The sequence below is a fragment of the Eubalaena glacialis genome, chromosome 17 (genome assembly GCF_028564815.1).
Source record: "Eubalaena glacialis isolate mEubGla1 chromosome 17, mEubGla1.1.hap2.+ XY, whole genome shotgun sequence".
In the NCBI taxonomy this organism is placed as follows: Eukaryota; Metazoa; Chordata; class Mammalia; order Artiodactyla; family Balaenidae; genus Eubalaena; species Eubalaena glacialis.
Genome location: NC_083732.1, coordinates 57,796,023 through 57,820,182, shown reverse-complemented (window position 1 = coordinate 57,820,182; position 24,160 = coordinate 57,796,023). Strand labels below are relative to the sequence as shown.

Below are 24,160 nucleotides of genomic sequence, written 5' to 3'. Positions count from 1 at the left end.
ATTATGATATGCAGAGTACCTCTTCTTATAGCTTAGTAACCAGGTTCTATTATTAGCTAAAGGGCTTGTGTTATAACCCTTCCTAGCACAAATTATCATCCACGAGACAAGCATCAATGTAAAATGAAATGAGTCTTAATAATGCCTCTGATTCCCCTAGCCTCCTTTAAGCCATGAACAATCCTAATTTAAAGATGTTTCATGTATCTCTTCAGAAAGAAATCATGAAAAAATAAGCCACTAGCATAAACTTGTACCAGAAATGTCATTATAGATCCTCCGCTTTTCTGCTTTCCACTTTAGGTTCACAGGACACTTGAAATGCTCTTTTTCATTACCATACTGTGTATTTGTTCTTACCTGTCTTTAAAAGGAAATGGCTGTAAGAAACCAATACCTAGGATGCCAAATGGAATGAAGGTGTTGCAGAACTGTGCATCCAAAATGACTGACTCATATTTTCTAGCTATTTAATGTCCAAATGCTGAGTTACTAGAAGTAGAGGATAATTTGTCTTTTATTATTGTTACTGCTTGTCCTTGTAACCTTGCTATTCACGTTAGAGACCATTACTGGCGTTGTAATATCTTACTTGTTGAACAACAGACCTTAGAATGCCTCATGGTAAAAGCAAACGCATAACACATAAATGTATCCATGGATTTCAGATGGCAAGGCTGTAACTAGGAATCAGCCAGCCACCATTAATGTTTGTTTCTGTAATACACAGCAACACTAAGTCTCCCATTTCTGCACTTGAGAAAGACTAGGAGGCTACTACCTCAGAATCTAGTTTAAAAGATCCAGGGCTATTTAAAGGAAATGGCATCAGGAGGGAAAAGTGAGCACATCCTTTGGTCTCTCTTACAAACCTTCTGCCTCAGGGCAATGGAGATTTTCAAATCCTTCACTCCACACCAGATGACATCTTCAGACCTCTCCCTTCCTGCTGTCACTTTGTGCAGGGCCAGTTTATGGGCTGCTTTTATGCTTTAATTATTTTATTTAAAAGTAACAAAAACCGGGACTTCCCTGGTGATCCAGTGGCTAAGACTCCGTGCTCCCAATGCAGGGGGCCCGGGGTTCGATCCCTGGTCAGGGAACTAGATCCCACATGCTACAACTAAGAGTTCACATGCCACAACTAAAGATCCCACACACAGCAATGATGATCCTGCGTGCTGCAACTAAGACCTGGTGCAGCCAAATAAATAAATAAATATTAAAATAAAATAAAATAAAATAAAAGTAACAAAAATCTAACTTAAATTAGCTTAAATGGAAGTGAAAAAAATGGGCTCATGCAACTGAAACACTTAGTAATCTTACTGATTTCGGGTGTGGTGAGATCAATAGGCTGAAGTGTGCCTTTTCATCTCATCTCGTTTCTATTTTCCTTGGACTAGCTTCATTTTCAGGCAGGCTTTCTCCATTTGATAACAAAGATGGCCACCAGCAGCTCTAGGTACAAATCCTAACAACTCTGTAAGCCCCACAAGAAAGAGGGCATCATTTCCGTGTTCTGTCAAAATCCCAGGGAGTGCTCTCATCATCCTGCCGGCTGAGATCACACACCCATCCTTGAACAAATCACTGTGGCTGCAGGTGGGGGCCCTTCGGCTGGCTGGGTCACATGCTCACCCTAGGTGAACAGGAGCAAAGAATGCAGGCTAGCTCCACACCACCTGCAGGACTGAAAACGTTAATTCTAGGGATGGGGGCAGTCCACACAGGAAAGCTGCACAGATAAAAGACACATTTTCATGGGAGCACATTTTCAAACGAAGAACCTAAAATACAGAACAAAGGACTTTGATGTTATGCTTAGGCTCTGAGGCTCTTGTTGACATCATGTGTAAAGATGCCAAACACACAAAAGAATAATTCACTGTAACTGCTTTAGTCACCTCCTCTGAATATCCTTGTCTCAAGGTCCTTTCAAAGTCCTTCACAGTGTAGAACCAATAAGTATCCTCCTAGATCTTCTGTGTACTAGGTAAAAAAGAACTGGGGCATTAATAATGAGCCACTGAAGTCCAGGTGGATGCTGGCCATTTCAGCACATGCTGCCTTAGCTTCATGTGAAACGTTGCAGAAATCGCACATAAGGGGACACACAGATCTTGGTTTGGCAGCTTTAAAGGGAAGAAGTTCATGTCCAATGCCTCCACAAGAATGATACAATGATCTGGTAACTAATTCATCCCCACTGGTAGCTAACAATAAAATGAGGCAGAGCTGCTCCAATTAACTTCTGGACAAAATGTTACCATTTCAAAAAGTATATACATGAAATAAAAACTGTGTTTTACATTCTTACTCAAATGATCTAAATATTGCAAGAATTTTAAATTCAGAGAAGTGGTTAAGAAGGCCACATAGACATCAGTGTTCAATACTACTATCGGCCATATTTTCTAATCCAATGGAAAATTCAAAATTAGCCTACAAAGGTAAATGTAGCAGAGATAACCATCCCTAAAAAGTGCAAGTCAGTTCAATTCAATTATAGCAATAATGCCTCCAGCCTTTTATAATGAGGTCCAAATAAACAGGTAAACAATGGCAGCTAAAATCGCACGCAGATACCTGAGTGATTTTAATAGCCCTTTTTTTTAAAGATTGAAGATAATGTTACAATAGCTTTCATAATGGAAACTTTACGAAGAAGTCTTCAAAGGCAAATGACAAAGGCAAGTGGTTTAGAATTCCCTCAGCTCAGAACCTCAAAGAAACTAGTAATTTAATCTTAACATTGATACCAAAAGCTTGCTACTGGAGGTGAAGGAATATCTGTAATGATGTACGTGTATTACGGTGCATGTGTCATGTCCACTGTATTTAAATAGCAAACTTTTTTTTTTTTTAAGTTGAAAGGCATTCTGCTTCTGCTTAATGCTATCTGTTCTCTTGGGAAAGAAACAGCATTACCTTTGGGTCATTGTGTCAATAAAGAATAGTTGATTATGTCACTCCCTGTTTCAAAGACCAAAATCCTCAGCCTGGCCAAGAAAATCCTGTACTGTCCGATGCTAGCTTACCTTTCCACCTCCATCTGGTCCTACCCTCACCCTTGACTCAGCCACACTGATCACCTTCCATTGCCTCATAAAGGCCAAGCTGTTTCCTCTGCTTGGGACAACCCCCTATTCCTGCCCGCAGCTCCACCTAGGAGGCCCTCAATTAGGGAGCCCCCCTTTTCACAGGGTCATGTCACTCTTCTGTATAGCCTCCCACCCCACCTACTTGGTGTGCCGAGCTCCTTCCGGCACTACAGCTAACACACTCACCCCAACACCCACAAGGGCAGGGACACATCTGCTCTTCCCCTTATTATATACACCATCTGTGTTCAGCTGAGTGCCTGACACATATTAAGATCCCAAACATTTGTTAGAAAAATGTTCCATTGCAGCCTAAGATTAATGTCTCCCAGAAAGTATATTTCAGTCAAAATATACTTTGGCAGATTTCACAATGATCTGCATTCTTTGAACACATCAGGAAAGTCACAGTAAGAGCACTGCAGTAACTTCAGGAAATTTAATTGTGAGGTTTTGCAGACCAGACCTAGCTCAGTGATAGAAGTTAAACAAAAGTAGATTTTATTCCAAAAGAGGCAAAACTTCCTGTCAGGGTTGTCAAAAATGAAATAAGCTATCCTGAGATATGTAGAAAACTTACCTTCATAATTGATATGTATCTAGCTGCAAAGTATAACCCACAGGGAAGCAATCCTCCCATTCCTCGGGCATCCAGGTGGATGCCCATTTGCCCAATATCACTACTGGCATTTAAGTCACCCAAATGGTTCACTCTGGCATGACAGCATTTAAAATAAAGTTTAGAGGACAATAAAAGTAAAAATATAAAAATCTTGGCGAGGGAGACGTGTTCATTTAAATCTTACACTACCTGCCAGGGAACTGAATCAGTACTAGAAAAAGAGCCCTGACCTATGGCTCTGAAGTTAGACATCAGTCCTCCTGGAATTCACAAACATGTAAGTGGAACCCACAAGACTGACCTCTGTTAGAGCTGCCTGTCTCCCCACCAAGAATTCCAAGGCCCAGAGCCAGGAACATGGGATGGTGCTCTAAAACCTAGGCCCCTAATAGGCAAGGTTAAAACGCATGACACCAGGTCCTTACTTCTAAGGCTGCACTGGCCCCAGTATAGGAGAGACTTCTTAAAGAAGCCACAGAGAATCTACAGACGCTCAAAAACATGCCCATTGCCCTCACCATTGACATAAAACCTGCTAGAACCACTACTCCCTACGGAATGGCACAGATGGTATCTGGCAGATCAAGCACACGTGCAGAGTGTGAGAACGCACTCAACAGCTCCGGCTTTCTGGACCAAGCCATCTGCGCTGAATGAAATTTACTGCTGACAGTCTAAGAGAGGTTCCAGGTTCTTTTGTGATGCTGCGAATCCCTCTAGGAGTCTGCCAAAGCCTATGACCTCTTCTAAGAATGAGATACACAGGATTACAAAGGAAATGAAAAACAATAAAACAGTCATCAAATTATAAAAGAATGAATTCGTGACATGGTATATGTGTTTCTTTTTCTAATACTCTAAATAAAAAGATCTAACAGTAGATCTAATAATAACCAAACTTTCAAAGTAGGAATGAGCATAGATGATTTTTTTTTTTAACATCTTTATTGGGGTATAATTGCTTTACAATGGTGTGTTAGTTTCTGCTTTATAACAAAGTGAATCAGCTATACATATACATATATCCCCATATCTCCTCCCTCTTGCATCTCCCTCCCACTCTCCCTATCCCACCCCTCTAGGTGGTCACAAAGCACGGAGCTGATCTCCCTGTGCTATGCGGCTGCTTCCCACTAGCTATCTATTTTACATTTGGTAGTATATATAAGTCCATGCCACTCTCTCACTTCGTCCCAGCTTAGCCTTCCCCCTCCCCGTGTCCTCAAGTCCATTCTCTACGTCTGCGTCTTTATTTCTGTCCTGTCCCTAGGTTCTTCAGAACTGTTTTTTTTGTTTGTTTCTTTCTTTTTAGATTCCATATATATGTGTTAGCATACGGTATTTATTTTTCTCTTTCTGACTTACTTCACTCTGTAGGACAGTCTCTAGGTCCCTCCACCTCACTACAAATAACTCAATTTTGTTTCTCTTTATGGCTGAGTAATATTTCATGGTATATATGTGCCACATCTTCTTTATCCATTCATCTGTCAATGGACACTTAGGTTGCTTCCATGTCCTGGCTATTGTAAATAGAGCTGCAATGAACGTTGTGGTACATGACTCTTTTTGAATTATGGTTTTCTCAGGGTATATGCCCAGTAGTGGGATTCCTGGGTCGTATGGTAGTTCTATTTTTAGTTTTTTAAGGAACCTCCATACTGTTCTCCATAGTGGCTGTATCAATATACATTCCCACCAACAGTGTAAGAGGGTTCCCTTTTCTCCACACTCTCTCCAGCATTTATTGTTTGTAGATTTTTTGATGATGGCCATTCTGACAGGTGTGAGGTGATACCTCATTGTAGTTTTGATTTGCATTTCTCTAATGATTAATGATGTTGAGCATCCTTTCATGTGTTTGTTGGCAATCTGTATATCTTTGGAGAAATGTCTATTTAGGTCTTCTGCCCATTTTTGGATTGGGTTGTTTGTTTTTTTGATATTGAGCTGCATGAGCTGCTTGTAAATTTTGGAGATTAATCCTCTGTCAGTTGCTTCATTTGAAAATATCTTCTCCCACTCTGAGGGTTGTCTTTTTGTCTTGTTCATGGTTTCCTTTGCTGTGCAAAAGCTTTTAAGTTTCATTAGGTCCCATTTGTTTATTTTTGGTTTTATTTCCATTTCTCTAGGAGGTGGGTCAAAAATGATCTTGCTGTGATTTGTCATAGAGTGTTCTGCCTATGTTTTCCTCTAAGAGTTTTAGAATGTCTGGCCTTACATTTAGGTCTTTAATCCATTTTGAGTTTATTTTTGTGTATGGTATTAGGGAGTGTTCTAATTTCATTCATTTACATGTAGCTGTCCAGTTTTCCCAGCACCACTTATTGAAGAGGCTGTCTTTTCTCCATTGTATATTCTTGCCTCCTTTATCAAAAATAAGGTGACCATATGTGCGTGGGTTTATCTCTGGGCTTTCTATCCTGTTCCATTGATCTATATTTCTGTTTTTGTGCCAGTAACATGTTGTCTTGATTACTGTAGCTTTGTAGTATACTCTGAAGTCCGGGAGCCTGATTCCTCCAGCTCCGTTTTTCTTTCTCAAGATTGCTTTGGCTATTCGGGGTCTTTTGTGTTTCCATGCAAATTGTGAAATTTTTTGTTCTAGTTCTGCGAAAAATGTCATTGGTAGTTTGATAGGGATTGCATTGAATCTGTAGATTGCTTTGGGTACTATAGTCATTTTCACAATGTTGATTCTTCCAATCCAAGAACATGGTATATCTCTCCATTTGTTTGTATCATCTTTAATTTCCTTCATGAGTGTCTTATAGTTTTCTGCATACAGGTCTTTTGTCTCCTTAGGTAGGTTTATTCCTAGGTATTTTATTCTTTTTGTTGCAATGGTAAATGGGAGTGTTTCCTTAGATGATTTTTTTAAATATCTGCCAACAACTGTAATGGGATATAATATTATCTGTGACTTCCATTGGTGACAAAGTCACAGGTACTGCTGATGCTACTGTGGTTGGTAACCTACACCTATAATGAAGGACAATGCTAAATTTCAATTAGAGGTTAATAACAATAAAGATGTCATTTTTCCTTACCCAAGTTTGTGTACTAGCTGAATTCTACCAATGCCTGTGAACTACAGGTTAAGAACCCCAGTTCAGAAGGATATTAGATGAATTCTAAAGATGCTTTAACTTTGAAGAATCTATGACCAACTTGACATAAGTTTAGGGTAGGGAAAAAACTGTTTATGTATTTATAGAGGGCTTTGAGGTTCAAAAGGAGAGTAGTTTATAAATCAATAGTATTTTATGTATCATAATGAAAAAAACCCTCAGATCATATATAGGACTGTCTTCTTGCTGAGCAAATTATGACCTCTAAGTCTCTCCTAGCCTCACAATCAGCCCCTCTAAGTACTCCTGCTTTCTACATAATTGTCTTGATCTCCTTCCCAACCTTTGCATTTTCTAAAGTGCCATGTTTTCCATGAAATATTCATGGCTGTCTCCCTGATGGTTACTCTCAGTGAACACTGGCACAGTGGTGAAGTCAGCACTTTCCTTTTATTCCTTTTTATTGTCCTGTAGAATTCTATTCTATGGAATACCACCACAATTTGTTTATCCATTCCCCAACTGATGGACCTCTGCGATGTTTCCAATATTTAGCAATTACGAATACAGCTGCTACATAACGTTTGAGTTCTCTGGGTCTACCCTCACTCTTAGGTGCTATGAACCTGGGCCTTGGGCTGGCTTTTCCTCAACTTTTCTACAGATCTCCACTTTGTACCAGTGCAGGATGCTGGGCTCAGTGGGGTTTCTGCCCCTCCCCCAGTGGCAAAAGGCTTTTGCCAGTAAGAGAAGAATCTGGGGTTGGAGGTGGGATTTTACACCTGTTTCCAGGGGCAGCCTCTCACTATGTGCACACCTGTGGAACCAATGGGGTTCCTCTCTCTGGTTAACCTCCTTGCCCCCAAACTCTCTGGTAAGCACTGAGCAGAGGCCCATGGGAAAGAACTTGTCCACTTATATGTGGAATCTAAAATATGATACAAATGAACTTATTTACAAAACAGAGACATGGAAAACAAATGTATGGTTACCATGGGAGGGAGAGGGATAAATTAGGAGTTTGGGATTAGCAAATTCAAACTACTATGTATAAAATAGATAAACAACAAGGTCCTACTGTATAGCACAGGGAACTATACTCGATATCCTGTAATAAATCATAATGGAAAAGAATATGAAAAGGAATATATATATATATGCATAACTGAATCACTTTGCTGTATACCAGAAACTAACACACATTGTAAATCAACTATACTTCAATTATAAAAAAAGAAAGAACTTGTGAGAGAGTGCAGACTCCCCTTGCATCTACGCTCCCAGGTATTCTCAGCTATCCTGCTAGTCCTCACTTGACTTTCAAGAACTTTTTAAAGATTTTCAATCTTTCTTCTTATTCGCTTTCTAAAATATTTTTATTATTATCTTTAGTTGTGGTAAAACACACATAACATAAAATTTATTATCTTTACCATTTTAAGTGTACAGGTCAATGGCATTAAGTCCATTCACGTTGTTGAGCAACCATCACCACCGTCCATCTCCAGAACCTTTTCATCTTGCAAAGCTGAAACTCCGTATCCATTAGCCAAGAGCTCCCCATTTCCCCCTCCCTACAGCCCGTGACAGCCACCATTCTACTTTTCATCTCCATGAGTTTGACTATTCAAGGTACCTTATAAAGTGGAATCATATAAGAATTTGTCTTTTTGTGACTGGTTTCTTTCACCTACATAATGTCTTCAAGGTTCATCCATGTTACAGTATGTGTCAGAATTCCCTTCCTTTTTAAGGCTGAATGATATTCTATTGTATATGTATATGCTACATTTTGTTTATCCATTCATCCATCAATAGACACTTGGGTTGTTTCTACGCCATGTCTACTGTGACTAATGCTGCTATGAACATGGGTGTACTCTTCTTATTCACTTTTATGTATTTCTTCTTCCTATGAGTTGGCACAGGTAAAAGGGTTCATGTCCCATATCTCCTTAGAAGGACTTGTCCTTTTTTGGACTTCAGTTCACTTGCTTATCTTGTGACCTCAGCTCTTGATGGGCCCAAGACAAGTTATGACTTTATATAATATACAAAATCCAGCTTTTTGTCATTGTGATAGTGGGAGTGATTTCTTGTGAATTTCTCCATCTTAAGTGGAAACCAAACTTCTGAACTTTATTTCATCAAAAATAAAAAAATGAAAAGAAAAGAAAGAAATAATGTTGGGAAGAGTGGGAAGATGGAGGAAGAACAAGATGGAGGGAAGTTAGTGAAAGAGATATTAATACTCATCTTCCATATCTTCTAATCTAGGAAGTTACCAGATAAAAACATATATCAAGATCTAGAACTCTAAGTATGTATTTAGGAATACGGAAATAAACACCAGAAAAAAAGTGGTTGCTTCCTATGAATAAGGAATTGGAGATGGTGAGCAGTGGAGGAGGAAACTACTAGTCTATATCATATGCCTTGTAGAAAATTTTGGCTTTTTAAACATGCTCATGCATAAAATTGGCTGAAAATTTTTTAAATTCCTTCAGTATTATAATTGATTCCCTGAGGTAGTAAAATGTAAAAAAAAAAAAAAAAACCTGTAAAAAAAAATCTCCTTTCTTCTTTATGAAGTCTGGGCCCTATCACAAAAAGAAAGGAAAACAAAAACAAATACAATGGAGAAAGAATTACATAAATTAAAATTAATTCAACATTTATTCTATCAATGTACAAATCTACCTTAAAAGCCAGAAAAGAAATTTTGAATTGCTTTTAAAGGATAGTTCAGAAATACATAGTATCTAGGCACTATAAGCAATGCAAAGCCATATTTATATGCACAAAGTTCCCTTTCTCTGGGCCAACAGGTATCTTGTGAACCAACACAGAAAGGGAGGACTCTTACACAGAACAGCTGCTTTCAGGTGTCCACAGTGCAAAGGAGTGCCAGAAACAGCAAGGAAGAAAGTCCAGACATATGAATCATCAGGAGAACTTTGACATAGAAATTTCCAAGTCTCAATCATCTATATATATTACCTTCTTGATTTTTTAAGAATATCATACCATTAAAAAATTTAACTGCATGAATTTTTAAAGGAAGCTTTGTGTCATTATTTTATATGGAAACTAGCACTTAGCATGAAAGAAAATAAAACAAAAATGAATACAATGAAAACAAAATAGTTTTACTGGACTTTTGAAAGCTTGGCAACTGAAGCCTACTCTGTTAAAAAGGGAGCTAAAACTAGTATCTCGAATACATGTTTAACACTAGCACCAGATTGAAACTTCCTCCTTGCCTTAATAAGAAACATTGGAAGAGAACAAATTCAAAATCCTTTCAATTCAGTTCAATACATATCCATACACCACCCAAAGTCATCTTGTATAAAATCAGTCATAGTGTCCCACACTCTGAGAAACACTGCTTTAGCCAAAGTCCGCTCCAGTCTTCACATTAACACATGAACTTCAGAGGTTCAGGGCTGCCTCTGCTGGCAAAGACAGCCCAGAGGCAGAAAGAGATTAAGGGGGAAAATCACTCCCCAACTCCAACCCTATTTTTAAGATGGTAAAAATGAAACAAAGAGAGGGATGATATATGAACAACGTAATCCTATACAGCCAGAAGGCCATGGAGAAATCGTATGAAGGAATATGACAGTGCTGATAACTATCAGGTTAAGTACTCCAGGTAAACAACTTGAACATATATTTGTAAAGTAGACTCCGATTAAACAATAAATTCACTCAACAAGTAATTACTAATCTCGTGCTTTGTACCAGATACTTTACAGGTTCCTGGATATGTACTATCACTACCATAGTAGACCACTGAAATATTTACCTACGTAATAACCAGAGACTATGCATGCCATGTTTACTACTGTTTCCACCAACATATAATACCACGCTTCATGCTTAGTAAATGTTTGGGGGACCACTAACGTCCTATGTATTCCTAGAAGAAGAGAATCTTAAACATGGAACGTTGGGCAGTTATCTAATCTAAGCTCCCTGGATATTTAGAAATCTCTTCTACATCATCCATAACAAATATGGATGATGAGCTTCTGCTGAGTGCTTCCAGAGATGGGGACTCCTGAACCACACTTATATAAGATTGTTCTCGCTTACAGTGAGAGAAAATCGGCTTCTCTGAAATTCCCGGCCACAGGTCCTAGCTCTTAAGCGAGCAATAAAGATTACATCTTTCTTCCTTCCGACAATTGGAAGCTCATATTATATTGATCTTGAATTCCTCTTTGCCAAGTTTATGGTCTGTAGTTCCAAAAAACTGCCCTTACAAAGCAAATTGTTTTTCCACTAGTTCTCCAGGGGACACATGATCATCTGAAAAGGGGTGCCTAAACCAGGCATGATATTTCAGATAGAGTTTTATAACAGAATAATAGGATAGTACCCCCTTCCCACCCTTTAGACCTAGCTATGTACATTGTTGTTTATTTTATCCACATTACATCAGTACTAGGTTGGATAGTGTCTCCCCAAATCTCATGTCCTTCCCAGAATCTCAGAATGTGACCTCATTTGGAATTGGGTCATTATAGATGTAACTGCTTACATTAAGATGAGGTCATGCAAGAACAGTATGGGCCCTTAATCCAATATGACCAGTGTTCTTATCAGAAAAGAAGAGACACAGATTCAACACAGGGGAGAAGGAACACCACGTGATGATGCAGGCAGAGATTAGAGTGATGCCTCTGTAAACAGAGGAACACCAACGATTACTGGCAGCACCAGGAGCTAAGACAAAGGCATGGAACAGATTCTCCCCCTAGAATCTTCAAAGAGAGAATGGCCCTGCCAACACCTTGATTGCACACTTCTATCTTCCAGAACTGTGAGAGAATAAATTTCTGTTGTTTTTAGTCACCCAGTGGGTGGTAATTTGTAAGAGTAGCCTTAGGAAACTGACAGAGTATTTTTGTCTCACACATGGATTCTCTTTAGATAATACACTCGTTTTATTTGTTGTTGCTGTTGTTTTGTTTTTGTTTTCCTTTTTTTCCTTCTAGTAATTCATCATCACTGAAGCAAGTTTTTCCCATCCTAATCTATGTAGTGGACATGAGTTGAGTATGCCTGCCCGGTATCATCTATTCCCCTCCTTCTGGTAGGAGCAGATTAGAGACTATGCCTTGGTAGCCCCTTGGGCCCATGAAACACAATGTTGGTGGACTGCCAGTCAAGATGCCCTGTTCTTTCTCTGAACTGACTCTCTCTTTCTCTCTCTCTCAGAATTCTGAGTCTTGGGCACAGTGAAACAGTGACAGAAAACAGCTAGAGTTGACTCAACCCGACAGTGGGGCATCCTTTCCAAGGTCTTGTTCTTCAGCATTTCCTTCGATTCCATGAACTACTCCATGACCATATGATGAATTCCTTTCTGCTTAAATTGCCCAGAACAAGTTTCTATTTAATTCAGTTAAGGAACTCTGATAAATTACAAAACTGAAGCTTTGAATTTTGTTCTGCTGTGTTTTACTGCTTATCTTATTTTGACTTACCACTATTAGTAGGTTCCATTGAAATTTCAGCTTCACTCCATTCCCTCCCACAAAATAATCTACGTAAGCAGCTCAAAACTTTTCTACGTACAGCTATCTATAATGGATTTATTATTGTTTTTGCAAGCCTGTGTGCTTCTGTCCAAGAAGAGGAAGCTATTGGAAGACTTAAAAGAAATTAATGCATAGTTTCCAACTGGACTACTAACAACCTTTTTATTCTCACTCCCATTAACAATGAACTAGTCACATGGTTTGAGCCTTAAATTAGGTCCTACCTGGAGCCAGATATACTCCCCTATCTTACTCAGTTACACATACATGAAGTCTCTCTCTCTCTCTTTTTCCCCCTCAAGTCACTTAAAATCAGGTTTTTTGATTCTTTACAGTGAAAAACTCTGAACTAATTCAAGTATAAATAATTACTTTCGAGGTATAGCTGAAGTACGGTGAATTAGCAGTGTACCAGGACAAAGAAGCGTGCCAGGCATCACGCTAAGATCTTTACTTGCTTATCTTACTTAATCATCACAAGAATCATACCTGTAATCTAGTGGGTGTGATTCGCAAAAGACAAGAGGAGCTGGAAAGTCAAGTAATTTGTCCAAGTTTTCACAGCTAGTGACTAAAAAATGGAGATTTGAATTCAAGTTTGTCTGATTCGAAAGGGAATGTTTTTTCTGTCCTGGCTTTCAATTTTAAGTCTTTCATTATTGCAACTGATAGTATATCTTTACCATAAATTACAAATAAGACAACATACATAATATATTTTACAACTCACAAAGTACTTCCAACACATGTAGGTTTTAACATTTTCATTGAATCTGAAACTCTTCAAGAAACTACAATGGCAACAGCACTGATTTAAAACAAAAACGAAACTATTAATTTAGCAACAGAACCATCAACAAAGGCCAATCTTCAATTTTCTTGTCATTAATAGCAATAACCTAGTTGAAGAACATTATCCATAGTGGCATTTTTTTTTGTTTATAAAACTCTAGATAAAACTCTACTAATGTTCATCCCAATTAGGAAAAAATAAACATGTACTTGATCATCTTGATCATTTAAGTGAACAGCTGAGTTGAACTCCTAAACAAATTCAATTAGAGATCCATTGATGCCTTCTTTAGTTGCCTATAAAACACCTGGAATATAATAACTGAAAAGAGAGGTTCTTGAGCTGAATAACCATTTTTAGATAAACAGAAGAAACATGGATTTAACCAAGAAAATAAGTGTGCTCTTAAGGTGGAGAGTGTTAGGATGGAGACTTTGAAAAATTGTAGACTCAACTGAAATGATGCAGCATAACCTTGGGCAAATCACACCATAATCCTGAGTCCCCAAGGTCCGATCAGTCAAAAGAGGACATCAGACTACTTCACCTCCAAAACCCCTTCCTAACTATGATCCACTCCCATTGTCCTTTTCCATCTCATCTTGCTCACCAATGGTCCCACTACTTCCACTTCCTAGACGGTAACCATTTAAATTCCAGCACTAGAAGGACATATAAGCACCACCATCACCAACACTATTAATACGCACTTTTGCTTTGAAAATATTTCCTCTAATCCTATAGTGAACTCTACAGGAAAAAAAAATCTCCATTTCAAAGATGAGGAAATTGGAGCTCCATGAAGTTAAAAAAGAAAAAAAAAACCTCATCTAAAGTCACAAAACTACTAAGTAAGAGTGCCAGATCTGACTGCAAATCTCTTGATCCTCCTTAAACTGCTGTACCTCCTTCCTGGCAATGGGTGGCAAGTATTCTGGCTCATCATTTGGTCTTTTCCGAAAACATCAATTGATTCACAAGCCTGGTCGCAGCTCTGGTTCCAATCAAAATTGTTAAAATCAGGCTTCATAATCCAGAAGACTGAGATCTATGTTTTGGTCAGTGGAGTCCCAGACCAATGTCAAGTACCAGGCATGTCTGTGTGTAAAAGAGGCTGCTTCCAGCACCCATAACTGTGCTCCCAATGGCAAACAGTATATCTCTTTCACCTTCTTTAAAAGGACAGAGACAACTCTAAATCACTAAATTAGAAGGGATTGCACCAGCCAATTTAGCCCAGTATTCAGATTCCAAATGATATCACATAACGAATATTCTAGAGATAGAAGAGACACACTATTTATACTGAAGGCTGAAAGCCTCAGGATATGTTCTAGGCTATTTGCTTCTTAAGATGAACAAGCATTTATGAGCAAAAGTAAAACCTTCCACAGGCGAGGTTACCTTTTTCATGCATTACTGCTGCTTGTCCTTAACAATAATAAGCTAAAATGAAATTAAAAGCAGAAACTCTCTTTGCCTCTGCTATAGCATAAACTTCAAATTCCTGCTTTTGTTGTTCTTTTCCTTGTTCTTGAATTCAGCAAGGACAGCATACACTGTTCAATCAAATTCCCAGCCTTGACACTACCCTTCTTCCAGCTGGGCAATGACCTGCCACAGTGGCCCGCAAGTTTGTTTATAGGCAAGAGAAGCTGCCATATTATTTCATTCCCCACTCCCAATACTTATACTCTGATAGTTTAAAGCATAGGTAGTACCTAGCAGCCAAATCGGCAGAGATGTTCAGCTCTGTAATCTTTATATTAGTCTCATCAAAACAGTGACACGGTATGCTCAGTTTTTGACAGTGAGCCTTTGTCACAAACATTATTGACAAAATTGATTTGAAATTCTGCTTCACTCTAACCATCATACCAGCCAGCCCACTGCCTCCTACTATGGCTATCAGAAGTATAAAAGGGCACAGATCTATTCAACAAGTATCTGTGGGGAAGGAAACCATCTCTCCTTCCTCAAATGTCAAACAAAATCAATAACTATTTCCTAAAGAAAGGAAAAGGGAGATAAGAACTGACCCCTTTCACCTCGGATTGCTCACTCCCTCCTTGTCTGATCTATAGAGAAACGCATGTAACTGTTTCCCCCCTAATGGTTTCTTTTGCCTTCTGCATATCAACAATGCGTTCTGAAGTATTTTTAAGAATAAGGCTATATATCTCTATAGCCTCTCCAACTTTAATGAAAACGAACACCCATCCTGTGTTTCTTTTTATAGATAGACTTTGAGACATACATGAAATATATGTATATTACTCTAAATGAACCTGGTTTTGCAAACTGGTTGCAATGCACAATGCAGCTCGGCATTGCAAATGCAGAGTCCCAGTGTCTAGAATAGAACCTGCTACTGTTGAATTTACAAATGCTTGTCGAATTTACAAATAGGATTATCATTGGTTCAAATCATATTCTTGAGGCTTCATACAAGCCCATGAGAGGTGCCCTCTATCAACACCAGTGCGGCTCACAGTGAAGTTCTGTCTTCCTCAGTTCTTTCACTCTGTCTTTGGGAAGAGGAAGCCTTCCTAAAATCAAGAATATGCAACTGAACAAACAATTGAGCAAGACAGTTCAAGGATGCAAGCAGAGAAACTGAGGTTGCCTCTGTGGAAAACAAGGACTCTCCCCACTGCCTTTTTCCAAGAGAGACACAAATCTCTGTTCCTCTTAGAAGCAGGAAAGAGCTGTTTGTCTTTGTACACACAGGAGAAAAGGAGAGGTTACTGGGTGCCCCAGAAACTAAGCAGGAGACTCTTCTGCTGCACGAATTCCTGAAGGACTGAGGGATGGTGACGGCCAAGGATGGAGGGAATGGTTATTAGAACAAGAAGGGAAGTAAGCAGCCCTAATGAGGATCCCTTTAGAATGAATTCTGAAACCAACCGACCAAGAAAAGTGCTGGCAGGTGGAGGGAGATGGAGGGGAGAGGGTAGAAATACTGACTAAATCTGTTTAGTTTCTCCAGGCCTCAGTGTGATCATGACAAAGGTTTGATCAAGCAAGCGTTCTGAGTTCCTGCACACAGGTGTTCTTAACACTTCCCTGATCTTATTACATCCAAGAGGGTAAGCTATCGTTTCCCCTCTCCAGGCAGTGTATTGTGCTGCAAGCCAGAAAGGTTTGCTTCTCAATACATGCCCTGCTGTCGATTTAAAACTGAAACTAAATGCACGAAAATTGTACAGGGTTCTTACCTTCCTGGGCAGAGGTCTACAAATACGAAGGTTTCATTTTGGAACACTTCATGAGGCTTCTAATATGTGTTCAGCTAACATTTTTCTCTGATTCGGTGCAATCCCTCACTACATGAAGAATTTATTAGTTGTAATTTAAATGAAATTAATATTAATTTTAAAACTATGTATTTTTAAAAGCAATTACCGAACAAGTACAGTGAAAAATACAGTGGCAGAACAGTTTTAACTTGTTTTCATCAAAAAAATGTTTACTCAGTTCCTATGCATACTATATATGTCTTTTCAGACATTCCCAATCTACTTTAGGACTTTTTTTTTTTGAAGGCTGAAAAGAAGTTCTGCTAAAAGGAAACCTCTTTAATTTCCTTAAAGCAACTGTTTTTGAATATGGGGTCATTTGCAAAGAAAGTCTCTTAATATTAACTACTCTTGATTTTCAAGATAGACTTCCAGTAGGAATATGTGAAAGCATCCTGACAGGAGCTGCTTTTCATTATAATCATACCTAGTTCTAAGCCAGGGTTCCTTATCTTCAGCACTACTGACATGTGGGGTTGGATAACTCTTTGTTATGGGGGACTACCCAATGCCTTGTAGAATATTAGCAACATCCCTGGCCTCTGCCCACGAGATGCCAGTAGCACCCCTCCCCACCCAGTTGCAACAACCAAAAACATCTCCAGACATTGCCAGTGTCCCCTGGGGGGCAAAACTGCCCCTGTTGAGAACCACTGTTCTAAGCCTATCAGTAAGATCCATCCCTGAGGCAAGAGAAAGTGATTTCTCTTCTTCCACTTTGGTTAATATTTCTCTCACTCATTATTCTGCTTCATCAAGCCATTTCACCACTTTTTTTTTGTTTTTTAAATGACTTTACCTTAGGGCTGCAAAGAGTCCATTGATTATTTCCTAAAGTGTACCTGAATTTAGGGAACAATCCTCCAGGAAAATTATTAAGCTAGGCTTCAGAGGACTAGGAACCAGCCCAAGGGTACAATCCTTTGTATTTCAAATGCAGGAGGTGAGGGGTGGAGACAGAAGGGTTTTCTCATTTTGCACTGAATTTAGCATTATATAAATGAAGCTTTCACCTCCACACACGCATAAGATCTTCAGGTGCCTAAACTCTGCCTTTATTTGACATCCTAATCAATTTGCCCAACTCTCCTTCCTCCGTGACTCCCAAAACAAAAAACAGGCAAATATATTTGGTTACATCTATTTGAGCAGCAGTCTGGGGAGAACAGGATTAATGGGTAAGATAATTTATTTTACCTTCACCACATGTTCTAATAATAATCAATGAAACAAACGTAGTAATAGAAGCAGAAAATGACAGTATATGTCTTTTTATTCAAACTTTTCACCCTACAGATATCCAGAATCATGGCCATATTTCAAAAGGTATTTTTCAGTAGTAACTGTACTAGAAACTGGGCCAGCCACTGTCCTATGGAATAAGACGATATGCCCCTGGCCATTAGAAGCTTGCTGTTCTTTCTGCTGTGTCCCTCCACAGGTCAGCGATCCCCTTGCAAGACAACCCCATACTATGGTCCTCATCACTTTTTTAGAGTTTCTCACTTCCCTTCATCTGAGTCTCCCCCCTGCAATTTGGATGTTCAGAATGATTTCTGATGTCTGAACACACAATCTCAGAGCCCAGCCCTCTGAGATATCTGGCAGACAGTAAGCACAGCTCTCGCTCTCCCTTCTTTGAGTCCTTCCACAGATGGCACAGGTTTCCAGAGTCGCCTTCATCCTCATTTCCTGTATTTGGTAAAGTCTCGCTTAAAATATGGCACGGAGGACAGGAAATAGCAAGCTGGACGGAGTCTAAGAAGCCGTGGACATGGTGACAACTCCCGCTCCGCCGCCCCCTCCCCTCCAGTTTCAGATGCATACGCTGTAGAAGCTTCTTCCCTTCTTGTGGTTGGTGGGTAAAATATTTGTTAGTCTAAGAGGCGCTTTTACATAAAGCTCTTTGCCCTCAGTGCTTGTTTTTTCTACTAATCTGATCTTTTTCTTTTTAAGTTACAATCACCTGTGGGGAACTCCGGGGAGACCCACCTCGCGAGAACCAGTAAGTGCTGGCTATTTGGAGCCATCACTGGGATCCGTGGGGCAACAACACTGCGTCACCTGCAGGGGCAGCAGAGTGAACTGAGGACCCCCGGAGTGACGCCCCAGGGAAAGACTGGTATATTCGGGAGCCCCTCTAACCAGCGGGACTCCTCGGATTCCCTCTGGCAGAGGAGGGACAGCAGCGTCCTTCGGGGTACCGAATCAGAGGACAAGACCGGCGTCAGGTTTGGGATGTGCAGGAGTCGGGGGAAGAGGTTAGAGAAGAGCATCATTGGACGAGCAAAGAATGTGACCCTAGGGAAAGGAGGCAGAAGACAGGTAGGAAAGCACGTTTCCTTTAATCCCCTCCCCGTGCAGCCTGTGGAGCCCTGGATCTCCTCGTCATGGAGACAGACTGCAGCAACACACGCGACCCCGGGCGGGCAACACGCGCACAGGCGCGCACACACGCATACTCACACGCCCCGCCGCGAGTTGCACACTGCAGACTTCTGCCTGACTTCCCGGCCCCGAACACCGTACCTCCCGGGCGAGACCGCGGATTCCTGTGGCCTAGAGCAGAAATCACCCTCCCCCATCCCCTGAAACACACACATTCAGACCCTACATTGCACCCTGAGGGTGCCGGGAACCACTCAAGGGAAGCACTGGCAGCTCCCCTGAAAATGACTACCTTCCCGGTGGCTTAATCTGTCCAAATCTACAAGCTTGCCTAAAGCGAGCTGCCCTGTTAACAAGCGAGGTGGAAGATGAAGCAGGAGCCTGGCGTGCAAGTAAACCTCAGAGAACCGCTACTAAGTCACTATTCAGGGGGACCGCACGTAGTAGCCTCCAAGCCTTTCCTGAGCCTTTTAGCCCTACCAGCAGCCCCGTTCCTCCGCTCGATCTCTGCACCGCTCCCCTCCTCCCCTTCACCCAAATCCCTCAGCGATTTTCCTACTGGCCCTTCCAGGCCACTTTCTGCCTCCATCCTCTGTCCAGCCAGTTCCCAACATTTGGCCTCGCGTATTCGCTTCGAAGACCTCGATCCAAGGCTGTCCCTCTCCATCATTATATCGCCCTGACCTGGTACAGACTCCCCAAATTATTCGAGTCCACTCGTTTCCGGAGCCCACGGCCCCTTCCACCGGCGTCCTAAGCTCTGGTTCAAATCCGCTTTCCACGCGCCCCACTTTCCATCCATCTTCTCTCCCGCCCCTCCGGCCAGGACACGCTCACCCTCTACTATGCCTCCCACACGGCGCTCTCAACCCTATCCCCCGGAGACACCCGGCTTTCCCTCTGCGGCTGTTCTCGGCCGGCAGCCCGCATCCCAAACCCATCCCGCACCAGCCCGCTCTCTCGCTGCGCGGTCCTTCCCTCTGCCCCAGTCGGCCCCCTCGGCCTCCGCCGGTGTCAGTTCAGACTTCCTGCTTTGCCGGTCCCCCCCTGCTAGAACATCCCAGTGGCCACCACTTTCAAATTGGCCAAGAGGCTCGCCGAGGCGCTGGGCACCTGGGGCAGTGGCCAGCCTGTTCTCCGGAGCGCCAGCCGTGCCTCCCGCCTGCCAGCGTGGGCTTCCCCGGGGCGCCAAGCCCTCGCCCCACCGCCCAGCCGCCTCACAAACTTACTTGCGGGTCGCCAGGAGGGGGCTGCGGTGAGCGGCGACGGGCCCCGCGGCGACGAGTGCGCCCCTCTCGGCGGGGCTGGGCGGCGCGGCGCCGGCGCAGCGCTCCTGCGGCAGCTCGGTGAATGGGCTCAGCCTGACGCAGCCTGGCTCTGCCCCCGCCGCCGCCGAGGCCGCCGAGCGCTTCCAGACATGCTCAGTTTCCAGACCAGCCCGCGTGGACGCTACCAAGAGCGAGTGACGGCGGGGGAGACAGGAGGGAGCCGCGGAGCGGCGGCCGCCCGCCGGAAGCTACCAAGCCGGAGGCCGGGGGAAAGAGGGGCGACGCGCCGCTAAAAATAGCTCGTGCTGCAGCCGCGCTCGGGCTTAAAGCGCCCACCCCCGCCGCGCGCGCGTCCCCGCCGCCAGGGACTTGGGGCTGGGAACCTGAGCGAGCGTCTTGCTAGGTCCCTGCCGGCACTCTGAACCCCACCGCGGGGGAAAATTAGCTTCCCGCACAGGCACCTGAGGGTTTCGCCGGAACTAAGCCCCACGCTTCCCCGATTTAGGGCTCCAGCCTGTCGGGCAGCCCTGATTTCAGGTTCTCGCCAAAGAAACGAAAGAAAGTTGGGTTAAAGCAGTGAAAAAGCTCCGCGACTGCGAAATTGGCTTAGGACTTCTGGAGAAGAATTAAAGTTTTTTGGATGCTTATTTTGCTGGAAGGAAAAAGGAGGAAAGAAGGGTGATGATCAATAGCCGGGAGAGGGGACCAAAGGGTGGCAAGCGGCAGGCTGTAGGGGACTCTGGAAAGAGCTTCTAAAATTAAAATGTAGAATTCTTTTCAGGGCGTTTATGACTCCTCATTCCTTAGGATTTTGCATAGTTCGCTGACACCCACCCTGACCTTGGTGATTTTGTTGTTCTTGTAATCTGAACTGTAATTTTTTTAACGCACGTTTTACCTCCACCCTTCCTCCTCCAGTCCGACTTTAAATTGCAAAAAGAAAAGGACGCAAACTGGAGGTGGATAGATTCTGACACCTAAACTGGAACCGGGCCATTTGGTGACCCTGCGCAGAGAGGGGTCGGTCCTCCTGCCACGTCGGGCCAGGAAGCGTCCTAGGTGTCCTGAGCATCCGGCTCTTTCAGCCTCGAGGTCTCAGAGCCGCCTCACCTGCAAACAAACTATCCCCGCTATTCATTTTCAGTGTATTCTACCTTAATTCCCGATAATCTACTTTTGAAAATTTTCCTCCCTTAAAATGAGAGGTACAAAAGTTTCCTGGGTCAAATTCCCGTCAGTATTTAACTCACCCCTCACAACCATCCCGTAAGAGAATCATTATTATTCCCATTTGACAGATGAGGACGTTGAACTTCAGAGACGCTCATCTCTTGCCTGGAGTAATAGTGTTGAACCCAGAGTCTGCCTGACTAGAAACTTCCATGGTTTCCACATAACCTATTCCCCTGAATCAATAGCTTTACCTGATAAGGGCAGAAAAAAATTAGATTTTTCTCTGTGGAGTGCTCAGAATAGGAAAATGCCAAATATGAGTTTTGTTCTCCATTATTTTACCCCTAATTTCTTTCTCAACATTCACAGCTTAGATTGTGTGTATTCTATTGAAAGTGATGTGTTTTATTTTTATTCATTCATTCAGAGAGAATTTACTGGGAATCTTCTAAGAACAATGCAGTCATTGGGGATGTATTTTATATCTCACAGTTCAGATTCTTTGTAAGCCTACTTTCTTTCACCATTGTTACAAATTAATGAGGTTTTGCTAACCCTACTAAGTAATGTAGTTGTGCTTTTTCACAGAACTGAGTGGTATGTGTGTATCTGGACCAAGTTGTCCTCCCTCTTAAGTTTCCTCCTTCCCTCCCCACTTAAATTTAGTGCCATGTCTAGCCCAAAATAGATGATTAGTTAATGTTTGACCTTTTACTTGCTAGTCTCCAGCTTCTTGACTCCTTCTTCCTTTAGTGTGTGCCTCCGATAGATGTCATCTCCAGGACTAGAGCCACTTTGTAATGACAACGCCATTTTCCTAATTTTCCATGAGCAATTCATTGGGAAGATCAAAATGGAATTTCCCTTAGAGTATCAGCACAGCTCACCCATTCCTTTCTGTAGGTAGTGAAAGGAAATGAAAAATATACTTTATCTTCATCCCGGTTGTTTTTCTTCTTCCTTTCTCAGTAATTAATCTTAAGGTGGGTATGATTATCTGAACATCTTCATGCTATAGCATGCATACTAAGCATAATCATGAAATGGGCAGATTTTGATTTCACAGTAAAGACTATGATTTCCTACCCAAATGTGTAGTTCAAAAACATATTGCATTCAATATTCTTAATAGCAAGTGACAGAAACTCAACTCTAACTAACTTAGGCAAAAAAGGAAATTCCCTGGGCCATGTAACTCAGAAGTACAAGGGGTGGTTGGGCTTATCCAAGGCTTAACAACATCAGCTAGAATGTGTTTCTCTCTCTCTCACTTGCTCTCAGCATTGCGTTCTGGTTTGGCTTCATTCTCCATCAGACTGTGTCCAGAGTGCAGTTCCAGCCCTACACAGATGACAAAGTTTGCGATCTTACAAAGAAAGCAAACCTTGTGCTCTGATGAGCAGATCAGTCTTTGTCAAAGGAGTCTGGTTGGCTATCCTTGTGCATCCTCTAGGGGAAGAAACCTCTCAAAAGGAAATAAAGTATCCAGTCAGCGGAAGAAGGGATAAGGGATGCTTGCAAGATAGAAATACTAGGTATCCACCACAGGCAGGTTTCCCCATAGAACAAAAAGGACAGCAAGCCTGTGGTGGGATATCGGTTGATTTGAGTTATTCAGAAAAGAGCAAAAGGATAATGATGCTTAGAAGTGATTTTTTTTCCTGTCTCTTTTTAGGAAGAGGTGCTTTGATTTGCCTGCCTAAGTGTAGCAGTTAGTCTCTCTTTGTTGCCTTTTTGTCTTTATTTCAGGGCCATAGATACTTCCAAGGTGGTGCCACTCATTAAAGTCTTCTAACGAGCCTTCAGTCAGCTGAGGCCTCCAGTAGATAATCTGTCTCTATGGGAAAAAGACATTTTCCATATTCTTAAAGCCCATTCTTTCTTTTTTGATTTAACATACCTGATAATTATGTAAACCATTTGACAATAAAAAGTGAGATATTTCTCTTTTGCCTCCAATCCTGAACATATAGAGGAGAAATGCTGACCTTCCTATAGTAAATGTATTATGTCTTCATATGGATCACTGCAATTCGCTTGTTCCCTTTTTTAGTATTTGTTTATGAATAAATGAATGCAATCGATGAATCACTTCATTTAAACTGCATTTTATAGTTATATTAAAATCATCAAATCCATATCTTTTCCTTAATCTTCTTCCTCATTGACTTCTTTGCACATGGTCTTCTAAGCACTCCTCACTCAGCATTTCTCACACCACACCTTCTTTTATTTTTTTTTTAATTTTTTTTTAACATCTTTATTGGAGTATAATTGCTTTACATTGTTGTGTTAGTTGCTGCTGTATAACAAAGTAAATCAGCTATACGTATACAAATATCCCCATATCCCCTCCCTCTTGCGTCTCCCTCCCACTCTCCCTATCCCACCCCTCTAGGTGGTCACAAAGCACCAAGCTGATCTCCCTGTGCTATGCGGCTGCTTCCCACTAGCTATCTATTTTACATTTGGTAGTATATATAAGTCCATGCCACTCTCTCACTTCATACAGCTCACCCTTCTCCCTCCCCGTGTCCTCAAGTCCATCCTCTACATCTGCATCTTTATTCCTGTCCTGCCCCTAGGTTCTTCAGAACCTTTTTTTTTTTTAGATTCTATATATATATGTGTTAGCATACGGTATTTGATTTTCTCTTTCTGACTTACTTCACTCTGTATGACAGACTCTAGGTCCATCCACCTCACTACAAATAACTCAATTTCGTTTCTTTATATGGCTGAGTAATATTCCATTGTATATATGTGCCACATCTTCTTTATCCATTCATCTGTCGATGGACACTTAGGTTGCTTCTATGTCCTGGCTATTGTAAATAGTACTGCAATGAACATTTTGGTACATGACTCTTTTTGAATTATGGTTTTTTCA

The 24,160-nt window shown here is 41.5% G+C and overlaps 1 protein-coding gene across 3 annotated transcripts in view; it reads right to left on the bottom strand.

Annotated features, from left to right (window-relative positions):
* OXR1 (oxidation resistance 1) overlaps positions 1-24,160 on the bottom strand; it is a 633,889-nt gene that overhangs the window by 441,443 nt on the left and 168,286 nt on the right. For 2 of the 3 annotated variants that reach the window (XM_061171296.1, XM_061171299.1), the window contains exon 1: positions 20,059-20,204. The exons of the other annotated variant lie outside the window; for it this stretch is intronic. The gene's annotated coding sequence lies outside the window, so the exon portion shown is untranslated. Of the gene's footprint in view, positions 1-20,058; positions 20,205-24,160 lie in introns of those variants that run through there. 3 annotated transcript variants of the gene reach the window in all.